Below are 12,501 nucleotides of genomic sequence, written 5' to 3'. Positions count from 1 at the left end.
TATTATTTACAATCCATATTTTATCAAATGCAACTTTTTACTATTTTCCAGTGAAAAGCTACTCACGTGGCAGTCGCTGTTAATTGAAACCACTTTTTTGCCAGCCAATTTTTTTCAAACTCTATTCATTTATTTTACTTATACAGCTGGAAATGGCCACAAGCGCGATGTGCTGGAAAGGGGTACGAGCGAATGCTGAACGTTGACGTTCCTCAAACAGAAACACTTTTGTTCATAAATGAGTGGTCATGCATATAAACATACATACGTACACATAAACACTCGCAATAAATGGCAGCATCTATATTTGCACAAAAATGTCGATTTCGCGTCAATGTTGGCATAAATGTTTCCGCAATAAAAATCAAATTTAATTACATTGATACATAAATACACACACACACAGACGCATTTGCTTATGCACCAAATTATCTAGTGCGACATGTGAGCACTCATATCCATATATAAGAATCTAGGTATGCGCTATATGCATGACTATTTGCTCATACTGTATGCACACAATTTTCAACTTTTTATTTTTCTTCTTTCCTCTTAACTTTCCCATCGCTTGTCGCAATTTCTCAATTTTTTCTTCAATACTTTTGTTGCTATTGTTGTGATTCGCGGTTTGACATGCATTTGATTTTATGTGCAGCGCACACTAAAATTAATTGAAATGATTTTTACAATGGTGCAGCGTTTGAAATCGTAAATTTTTACTATTTGACGGCCAACGAGCAAGCACATGTAAATGTTTATGTATGCTTGTATGCATGTATGTATGTATGTATGCATGTATGTATGCATGCTTGTATATATGTATGTATGTATGTGAATGTGCAATTGTCAAATCTGGGGTACGGGTAGTGGAGGAGGGTTTGGCGCACGTATTTAAGTGAATGAGTGAGTGACATATTTACATATTTATGTGGGTAATGGGTGTTTGGGTTGTGTAATGCATGAATGTAAAGACGAGTATGCAAATTGCATTGTTTCATTAAAACAGCATGTTTACTTGCACGCACACACACACAACCAAACATGTGGATCATGGTATGCGAGGCATTCCATGGCTAGTATGGGCCGATCTGTGAAATTTCCTCTTCAATTCGCGGTGTTCAGAGTGTTTACGGAAGCTAGGTAAGGGTGTTGCTGTTGTTGTTGTTGAAGTAGTTGAGTATTTCCACTGAAATAATCCTAATTATTTTTTTTTTTTTTGTTCTAAGTCAGATCCATTTAGTGAGGTCCAAGTATAGCAGCAAATTCTTTATCTCGTTGTCTGAGATCTCATTACTATGCTGCAAGAAAGGCTTACCAAAGGAGCGGAGTCGTGTCCTAGCTAGCTCTGGGCATTCACATAAGTAGTGGAAAAGACTTTCCTTCACCCGTTGTGCTTGACAGCTTCTGCAGATGGGATTGAGAGGGAGGTTGAATCTGGCTGCATGTTCCCGTACTCTTCCAATGGCCTGTAAGAATTGCAGTGATGCGTGATATGTTTGTCCGAGAACATCCTAACAGATCATTCGACCATCGACATGAACTAACAGGTGGCGCTAAAGTAATCCTCCTATCAGAAAATGGTATACATTTTGCGATTGGCCCCTAGTGTCAGTTCTGTTTTGACATTTGTGTAGTAAACTCATGCGAAATACACGTTAATAAACAATGTTACGCTACACTGCTCCAGAACGCGGAATATTGCTGCCTATTTATTTGACCAATAATCGGTCGGTGACTTTGGCACGACGTGAATTTCGTCGCAGATTTCCTCGCCTTCCAACGCCTACTGGTGAAACACTGCGATGTTTAGCCGCTCGCCTCGAAGAAACTGGCACAACACGAGATGCTGCCAGGCGTGGTAGACCCCGGAGTAGCCGTTCTGCAAAGAATATTGCTGCTGTAGCCGAGGATGTCATGGAAGCGCCCTCGACATCGACCAGACGACGTGCCACGCAAATGGGTATCAGTCGACGGTCTTTACAGCGAATTTTGGTACAAGATTTGAAGATGCTTCCGTACAAAGTCCAGACGGTGCCTCAGCTGTTAGCTGCTGACCGCCAATCGCGTCTAACATACGCTCAAGCCATCCTTAATCACCACCAAGAGGAAGATGATTTTTCATCAAAAATAATCATGAGTGATAAGGCCCATTTCCATCTTAGCGGGTACGTAAATAAGCAAAATTTACGCTTCTAGGGCACTAAAAATCCACGTGTAACCCACGAAGAGCCATTACACCCGCTCAAAGTCACTGTATGGTGTGCTGTTTTCGCTGGAGGAGTCATCGGACCTTTTTTCTTCGAAGACGTCGCGGGTCAAACGGTTACTGTGAATGGTGAGCGCTACAGAGCAATGATCAACGAGTTTTTGGGATTGGAAAACATGTGGTTCTAACTTGACGGTGCAACGGCACACACTGCACGTGCCACAACCGATATGCTGAAGGATGCATTTCACGGGCGCCTAATCTCCCGTTTTGGCGATTTGCACTAGCCAGCAAGATCGCCTGATTTGACCGCTCCAGACTTCTTTTTGTGGAGCTTTTTGAAGTCCGGGTTTATGTCAACAAGCCTCAGACTCTTGCAGCTCTTAAAAATAATATCTGTGAAGAATGTGAGGACCTATCGCCGGAAGTTTTGGCCAAAGTGATGGAAAATGCCATAAAAATGGCTCAAATGGCAACCAACTGTGGCGGCGGCAATTTACATGTCATCATATTCTCGACTTGATGTAAAAAAAATTAAAAGTCCAAATAAAAATACTTCCACAAGAAGAATCAAAGTTTTTCATTTTTGTTTTAAATTACAGTCAAAAAACATCGCAAGGTTACTTTTGCGCCACCGAATTGACTGAGATAGGTTGAGCGGCTCCGAATGGAAGCCAGCTCCCACACCACAGTTCATCTTAGAACCCTCGGTATAGATTTCGATATCGTATCTTAAAATCACCTTCCCTTTGCTCCATTCGGCTCTCAGTGGAAAACGTACCGTAAAGGCTTTCTTGAAGTTAAGGTAGGGTACTGTGTAGTCTGATCTGTTTTTGAGCAGCGAGGGTCCCTGTAGGAGGAGCTCACTGTGACCGCACGACGTTGTTGTCCAGCTTCCTATATCTCTGAGTCTCACCGCGCTGCAAGTAGCTATTTTTTTAATGTGTAAATCTAATGGTAGCAGATGATTTAGTAAGGGTGAGGTACACATTTTAACCTTAAGCCTAACAAATTGACAAAAAAAATGTGTGGCTCAAAATTTTGGGCAAAAAAATTTATTTTTAAATTTCTTCCAAACTTTTCCAAACTCCAGTATGACGTGCTGTGACCTTCTATGACTGGTATGATACATTTTGATTTGTGAATTTAGAAATTTTTTCTTCTCTTTCAGTGTTACAGAGCATTTTCGGAAGCTATGAAAGGATGAGATAGAAATTTCGACCTTAAATCTAACAAACTTACACAAAAAAAGGCTTGCGAAAAAATTAAAAAAAAAATAAATTTCTTTCTAAATTTGCTAAATTTTGTTTTTATTTTTACTATAATTTAATCTATTGGGTATGGGAATAAGTTTCCACGCTCGTAAAAGAGGTGTCTCTGCTGATACTATTTTTGTGTTCGTTCTGGTAATATACTGGTGATTTTAAGATGTATATATGAGGTCTCGATCGCAGTAGTTCACATTCGTTTGAAGCGTAAATATCCTTTTTTATCTACTTTCGCCCCGAAAAGAAAGCATTTGCGGGAAGTCATGATCCATTATTACCTTTTGAAGAAAAGTGCCGCTGGAACGTGTCGTATATTAATCAATATTTCATCCCGCTCCATCAAATACAACTTGTCATTTGCTCCTTGAGCGGCAGAAAAGAAAAGGTTTTCCTCATCGTATCGTCACTGGCGATGCAACATGGATCTATTATGATAACCCTAAGCGTCGGAAATGTTGGAGCCTTCTAGGTGAACCGGGCCCATCGACAGCGAAAAAAATATTCATGCTTCAAAGGTTATGATGTGCATCTGCCGGAATCAGAAGGGAACAGATCACTTACGAACATTCTAGTATCCTCAGAAGTTTTGGGTTCAACCCTGACATTGCGAGAAACTGCGAAGCGAACGAGCTGGATAGGCATGGGACCTGTGAGATAACTTTTCCGCGCAAGGAGAGAATTGGAACTCCCTTGACAAACTGCGCTCTCCTCCTGGCGCGATGGGCTTCGCGTCAACCCAATGAGCTCTGGGGAAGTACAATAAACTTGTTATTACTTCGAGTCCGCTTTGCGTTAGCTATCCTGCACACGGCTGGAATCCTGCACAGTCATCCTGAACACAGTGGAATCATCTCAGCGCCTTCTGCTTAGCTGCCCTGCTCTCGCGAGACTAAGATTTAGGCATCTGGGTTCTCACTTCTTTCCTACACTTGCTGATATAGCAGGCTATGATAACAAAAATCTGATGAACTTCATTAGCAACATAGAGCGGGTAACCCAAACACCGTTCGTTATCCACAATTGCTCAACCACTCTTCCTTCCCCCACCCTATCCTCTCTCTCCTTTCGTCCTATCGGTTTTCTTCACCTCCTTTCCTTTGCAATAGTATCACAAAGGATGAATTTGATTGCTTTGTTTAAATGCGTCCTTTCTCTGGGCAATCATTATAACCTAACCTGACCTAACCAGCTTTGGCCAATCGAAGCAAAGTTGTGAGAAGAACTGTGGCATCAAAGGGATTTCGAAATAGCATATGAAGAAATGGAGCTCCATTTTTCTGCTCTTTCCTGAAAAATAAGTTGTGCAATTCCCCTTTTACCAACAGTCAGGGGGTTGCTCATGACCGGGTAGAAGGTCTATGAGACCGTTTCAGTTGCCTTCCTGGAAATGTTAGGAATTTCAAGAAAAAAGTAGATAATAAAAATTACTCATATCTGACAAGATCCGATGAGGCGTCCCTTGGAATGTTTGAGAGAAACATTTTGCACCCTTGTGCGTTAGCAACGGCGAGTATCGTAGGCGATGGAACAATGAGCTGTATGAGCTTTACGACGACATAGACATAGCGCAGTGGATAAAGATCCAGTTGCTACGTGGCTGGGTCATGTCGTCCGAACGAATGGAAATGCTGCGACTCTATAAGTATTCGATGCGGTACCAGCTGGTGGTAGTAGAGGTAGAGAAAGACCTCCTCTGCGTTGGAAAGTTCAAGCAGAGAAGAACTTGGCTTCACTTGGTGTGTCCAACCGGCGCCGGTTAGCACCAGAAGGTAACGACTAGCGCGCTTTGTTAAACAGGGCCAAAATCGCTCCAGTTAAGAAGAAAAAAAATCGAAAAAATGTCATGCCTAATAAGCATACCTTGGTCATGTTAACTTTTTATAAAACCTTCTTCATTCAAAGAGCATCTTGACTTGCCTGCAATTCAACAAGAAATTCCAACATGTAATTTTCCGATTCTTCTTCCACAGCCTTTCCCAACCATGAAATTTTACATCGCAAACATGAGCTTGACACTTAAACGGTTTAATGTCAAAGCTCGTGTAGAAAATGTGGTAGACAAAAGAAGAACAAGAAACATATACCATATAATTACACTCCACCAAATGCCATATCATTACACACAGCGCTCCTTGCGCACTTACCGAGCAGACTTAGACGCTTATTGAGCAGACTTAGATACTGTCTCTTAGCCATGACACTGCAAAAAGCGGCTGTATAGTGCTAAGCACAAAAGCAAACAGGGGGAAAAAAGCCGACACGAAAGGAAAAAATTAATAACATTTCATTTAAGCAAAAATAAAACCTAAAATTATAGCCTCAGTAGATGCCATTACGAGTGTCTCGGAGTGGAAAAAATACATATTATAAATATATTTTTTGCATCACTGCCACCACATACGGCTAAACCGGTAGTATTGCTTTTTTGACAGCTGTCAAACTAGTGTTAACCGCCAAAGCAGCAGCTAACGTCGAGCTACTAACGGCGGCGGCACGACCAACACACACTGTACCAAAATGCTGCCGACAGTTGACTACGTGCTACTCTTTGCTAAAGTGGCAGTTCGACTACCACACCAACAACTATCAACTGCCAAAACAACAACTCACTAACAACTGTTAAACTGTCAACTCGCCGACTGACTCTTCTGCCACACTTTGCTTCTGTGCGAGATACTTAATGACGACTGGCGCAAATTACAACTTCACTCTAAGTAATAAATATATTTTACTGCAGACTTTGCCGAAAGTGGCGGGAAAAGGATGAAATAAAACAGACTATTAAATAAAATATGAAGCCAAGAAGTAGCACGATTTTGATCTTTTTCGCTGAATTTGTAGGATTTTTTTTGTTTAAGCGATTTTTTTTTTTAATTTACTCACCAAGCGACGACTTGACTTGTGGTTTGTGGCATTTCTACGTAGCTGTCTGGTTTTTTAGAGAACAAAAAATTTAGACAACTTGTTTGCTTTGGCGTGTAAGTGGTAGAAAGGTAAGTTACAACACTCAAGCGTTCATTGTAGTCGAGTTTTAGATGTCTTAAGTAGAATCAGATTACAAATACCTACAGGAGTAACCTTTTTACGGGTAAACTGGAACTTGGTTAGGTTGGAAAGCAAAAGAACTAGCAGAGGTTACGAGTATTGTGTCCCTGTAGTGAAAAACCAAATTTTGCACTAAATATTCTACTTTTAGTGCATGAACAGGTATTTGATAGATGCAGCCATGCTAGTTCGGAAGTGGTTAAAAATGTACCATTTCCAAAATCACACATTAAACTCTGCGAAGAAATCAGACGCAGTACTGAGTGAAACCAATTTTTTTTATTTAATACTTTTATAATCCGGCACACATAACTTTCTTACAGAATGTTATAATGAAACTAAGACTAGTACAAATATCTAAACGAATTAAATTTAGTAAAATCTAGTTTTTGCTAAATAAAAATCAATCAAAACCATTTACAATCCGCGATTCAAAGATATTTTAGGGAAATTGTATTATTGTATACAAATCTAATAAAGTAATTTTGTGTATGTACATTAGGCCGGGTCGATTTGTGGGGAGACAAAAAAATCACCCATTGCTCTGTGAAAATCATATTCTAGGGATCAAAATAAGAAACTTTGCCGAAGGAACCATACCTCTAAAACGAATTCTGATGTCCCCCAATTTGGGTCGAACGAAAAATCCCACTTTGACCCATTTAGAGTGCTTCAATCGAGTCCAAATGTATGACCGACCCCCACTAACTTTGGACGGCCGATCCACCCATACCAGTGGCACACCCCCTGGAACTCCCCTGGGGGGTTCCCCATACAATCATTTCAGAATATCACCATTTTTGGCCTTTACACGAGAAAAGAAACTAAAAAGTTCGACCCAAATTGGGGGACATCAGAATTCATTTTAGAGGTATGGTTCCTTCGGCAAAGTTTCTTATTTTGATCCCTAGAATATGATTTTCACAGAGCAATGGGCGATTTTTTTGCCTCCCCATAAATCGACCCTGCCTAATGTGTGCATTTACTCGGCAGATACAAAATTTTTGTTTTTCCTTAAAAGTCAGAAAGAAAAAATAAATAATCGCAGCTACTTCATTTCATCTAATAAAAAAGATGTAAGCCTTCCCTGTACCATTTTGCTATTTTCTCTTTCGCTTGCCAACTTTTTCCAATGTCGTGCACATCTGCACATGCACACATATGTAGAGTATGTATGTATGTATGTTAACCGCAAAGTACTCACGAACTCATAAATTCTCTGAAGCTGGTCAGTAAACAATTGTTAACAAGCCAGTTGACGGCAGTGAATCGGGTCAATGGTGCTATCACGATTCGGTCATATCGCATACTTTAATGCACTAGACATATGGATATATACGTACATATGTATGTATACATAAGTGTACACACATGCATGAGGTGCGTAGCCTGTAGGGAAAACTTGAACTAGTGACTGAAATTTCTAGCTCAAAACAAACACAATTTCAGCAATTGCGGGTCACTTTGCTTCTCATGTCGCAAGCATGGTTGGGAGAGTACGGAAGTGGCGCATAAAGCAGAACTACTATTCGGTTCTCAGAGTATACGACAGAATCAGCAGCTGAGACCAGGCAGTTGTTTAGTTTATGAAGAACTATGGTTCTGCTATTTTTTATCTATTATTTTTCTAAATAACATAGTTGGTGTGTGGGGACTTAGCACTGTGACCTGCCGCATTATTTTCTTAAGCCCAACTTTCTCAATAAATTTTAGTATTTTCCCTATTTTATAACTCCTCCTGCGATGCTATTGACGTATGCTGGCGATTTTGATATTGTCGGCTTGAACAACCGCGCCGTATGTTCAGTTTACTTCAGCCTGCAGAAGAAAGCAGAAAAAGTGGGTCTTGCGGTGAGTGAGAGTAAAAAAAGTGCCTGGTGTCAGCATACAAAGATTCATCGCATCTTGGGCAACACGTCACTGTTGACAACTGTGAATTTGAAGTGGGAAGGACTTCGTTTATCTAGGCACCAGTGTTAACAGACAGAACGACGTCAGCCTAGAGTAACTTTCCCGCACTAAATCCACGGCGACCCTCTTTACCACATGTACAAAGGAGGTCAAACTGCCCCTCAAGATAAAAGTCGATGATACACCAATTTCGACGGTAAACAATCCCACAATTTTGGGTGTAACTTTTAACAGTTTGCTCTCTTTCTCTGCGCACACAACCGCAATTGCCACTAAAGTTCAAAATTGCAACAAAGTCCTCAAATCGCTTGCCGTCATCACTTGGCGCAAAGGCAAAGAATTGTTGCTATCGACATTTAAGGTGATTGGCCGGCCGGTTCTAAACTATGCTGCATCTGTCTGGTCGCCTGGAACCAGTGACACGCAGTGGGTAAAGCTCCAGACATGCCAAAACACTGTCATTCGGACAGCGACGGGTTGCCTCCTGATGTCCCCAATACAACACCTTCACGACGAGGCTAATATGCTACCTGTTAATGAGCATAAAAAATAGCTTGGCAAGCAGTTCCTGTTGGGTCCTACCGTAGGTTTAACCTTTGCAGCCACAGCCGCCTCCCAAGCAGTTCAGGAGACACCTACTACCCTACGCCGACGAGATCCAGGACAAAACAAACAGACACCTACTGGACCAGACAGTGTTTAGAGAGGCATTAAAAGACATTCACCGGGAGACTGTTACCACCTTCATGAGCTCCCGTTCAGTGAATGCCGGAATCGGAGTCCAATCACAACCCATTGCAGATGAAGAGCTCCAGCTTTCCCGTGAGAGCCGCGTAACTCTGGCACAATGACGTTCTAGACACTGTAGCAGGTTAAACTCCTATCCAGAATCGACCCCGACATACCAAACATATGCCCCGCATATGTTCCCGCACGACACTAACCACCTTTTCACATGACCTTTAAAACCCACTCATCTAACATTTCTCTTCCTCGGGGCAGAACCTGTCGAAACAGCATGTTTCCTGGGCCTATCTTCAGATGAGCTCTACGAAGACGACCGGTGATAGGCTCTAAATTTACGGGGTTTCTATTACTGCTACAACAACAACATCAACAACAACGTCAGCATAGAGATTGAACGAAGGATAACTCTTGCCAGCAGGTATTACTTTGAGCTCAGTAGGCAATTGAAGAGTAGCGAAAGCCTAATCATTCCCGTCCATGTATACGGAGCAGAAGCTGGAATGATGACGATAACTGATGAGAGAGCACTGGGAGCATTCAAGAGAAAAACTCTCCGAAAAATCTTTCATCCTCTTCCCGTAGACGATAATGACTTCCATATCCGATGGAACTGCGAGCTGTGTAAGCTATACCGAGATGTGGACTTAGGGAAGCATATTAAATACAGCAGCTACGCTTACTAGGTCATGTCTCGAGGATGAACAAAAGTGCCCCGGCACGGCAGTCCTTCGAGAGAGAACCTACTGCTGGTCGTAGAGGAAACCCTAATCTACGTTGGGGAGACCAAGTCTCGTATAACCTGACAGCAGCGGTGACACCGAGTACCAACTGCGCCAGCAAGCAGCAAACCGAGCTAGATGGCGCAATGTTTTAGATTCGGCCAGCCAAATCCGACATACGGTTTTAGTGACATCTAAGTAAACTTCTCCGCTCACATAGGCCATTAAGAATTGCGTTACCGTAAATTAACGCATTTTACGTCCACTTTTATCTTTGTTCTTCTGTCGCATGTGACGAAGACTACTTTCAGAGCATTGTATGTAGTATCAAAGACGCCGAAAAATAAATGCGAGCAATCGCTCTATTCCTAAATTACGATAGTGGCTACTTGTGATATCTATTGCTTCTGGCATAGTTGCTAACCTGCTTTGTGTCGGGAGATGAATTGATTTTTGAAATTCAATAAAATATTGTTTTCACATACAACCTTCGAAAAAGCTATACCATCACAATATTGTGACCAGTTTTGACTACTTCTATTTCTTGTTTTTTTTTGCATACAGTTTTTTTATAAAACCATAGTTCATTCCACACTCTTCTTGTTTTAAGTTTTATAAATTTTTATAAAAATATATTTCATTTTACAGCAAATATTTTATAAATAAAAGTACTAGATATTGCACAAAATTCACAAAAATTCATCAAAACGAATGCACGGAATTTTTTATATGGCGCAAATGCCCAACACCGTTAGGGGGAAAAATTATTAAAAAGCAGCGAGAATTTTGAGCCACTTCAGATTTGCACTTTTAATTTTAATGAACTAAAAAACTGCGTACAGAAATTTTTACTGAAAATTAAAATTAAACACTGAGATTTTGAAAAACATTTGAGAAAATTATTTAAATGTTCTTCAAAGTTTGAAATGTTGCTTTATATAATATTTGTTGTAGAATGGACTTTGGTTTTAAAACAAAAGCAAAAATATTAAAAAAAACAGAACAAAAGCGGTCAAAATGGATCACAATAATGGTGCTAATTTTTATCGAGTTCTGTCTGAATTATTAATTCCAAAAATTGAAACAGAATCATAAAAGAAATATTTCTTATTGACTGAATTTTTTTTTCTCAATTTTTTATCTGAGGAATCGAACTAAGAACTTAGTATAGTACACCAATATTTTTATCTATCATAAAAATCACAATGAGAACTCTGATTTTTTTTTCTAAATTTTTGTCTGAGGAGCCGAACTTAGAACTTCTAGTACAGTACGCCAATATTTTTTTATCGATTACTGCGACAGTACCAGCATTATGAGCTAAGTTCCTATTAAAAAAAGAAACGAAAAAAAAAAAATGATTGGCGCATACACTTCTTTTGGGTGTTTGACAGAGCTCCTCATCTATTACTTACTAATAATTTATAAAATTTTGAACTGGTCTGCACTTATGAAAAGGGCACGCAGAACGTACCATATCATCTGTCGAATAGCGCACTAGGTCCGAACTATGAGGAAAGTGATGCAGTGGGAGAAAACGGTCACCTGCTAAGATATCGCTTTGCAAAATTCAACAGTTGATGCTAGGAAAAGATAGAAAGGGCGACCAAGTTATGCATACCTATAAACTCACTAGTAGCGCACCAGTTCGGCACTAGTGGATTTTTCCTGCAGGGTTCATATGAATATGAATGAGAGTGTAGTCTTACAGAATTTTGCGGGCGCTGTTCCAATTTAGGTCGTCCAGTGAGCTGTGACAAAAACATAGTCTGATGGGCAGATAATAATTGTTATATAAGTATTGCAGAGATGTACATATCGTATGTGCGTGTGGATGTATGCCAATGGATGTGCATGTATTTTAGGGCATGCCGTTTTATAGGCCACATGTGGTTGGTTTTTTTTTCTTTTTGGTTTTTTTGATTGTATCAGTTTACGCATATCACGAACAGTGTGTAATTAAAGTTGAGTTAATTTTACTGATTTCTGTTGGCGTTCTGGCAATTTCAGCTGATTTTTCATTTATTTTTTGTTTTGTGCTTTTGAAATTTCGAAAAAGGACACGTGTATTAAATGTCGCAAGCAATAATCAGATCAGATTTTCAAAATATTTTATGATACTTTAATTATGAATTTCTCTTATACATATATTTTTTTGTTTTTGTACATATTTGCATATGTATGTGTGCTACATCACTTCAAAATGTAGTTGAAAAATAGAAAGTTCGATAAATTCTTCAGCACCACTACAACCATAGCGAAAGAGAGCAGCAGGTGACCAAAGAAATTGTTATTACTTAATATATATAATATATGCAATGTAGTATCGAATGTAATTGCAAAGCGGTGATTTCAATATTTCTATTTTAGTTAAATGGTTTTCGCTTAGCCTTCCAAGAGAGGATATCTCGTAGCTTGTGGGTTGTATAACCGGTCACTGGCTATTTGGCAGGCATTCCTTGAGGATGAGGAAGAGGAAGAAGATTAAGAGGAACAGGAAAAGGAAGAGGAATAGGGAGAGGAAGAAGAGGAAGAGGAAAAGGAAACGGAAGAGGAAGAAGAGTAAGAGGAAGAGTAAGAGTAAGAGTAAGAGGAAGAGGAAGAG

This window comes from Anastrepha ludens, chromosome 4 (assembly GCF_028408465.1).
Source record: "Anastrepha ludens isolate Willacy chromosome 4, idAnaLude1.1, whole genome shotgun sequence".
NCBI lineage: Eukaryota > Metazoa > Arthropoda > Insecta > Diptera > Tephritidae > Anastrepha > Anastrepha ludens.
The sequence above is the reverse complement of the archived record's forward strand: the minus strand, read 5'-3'. Positions refer to the sequence as shown.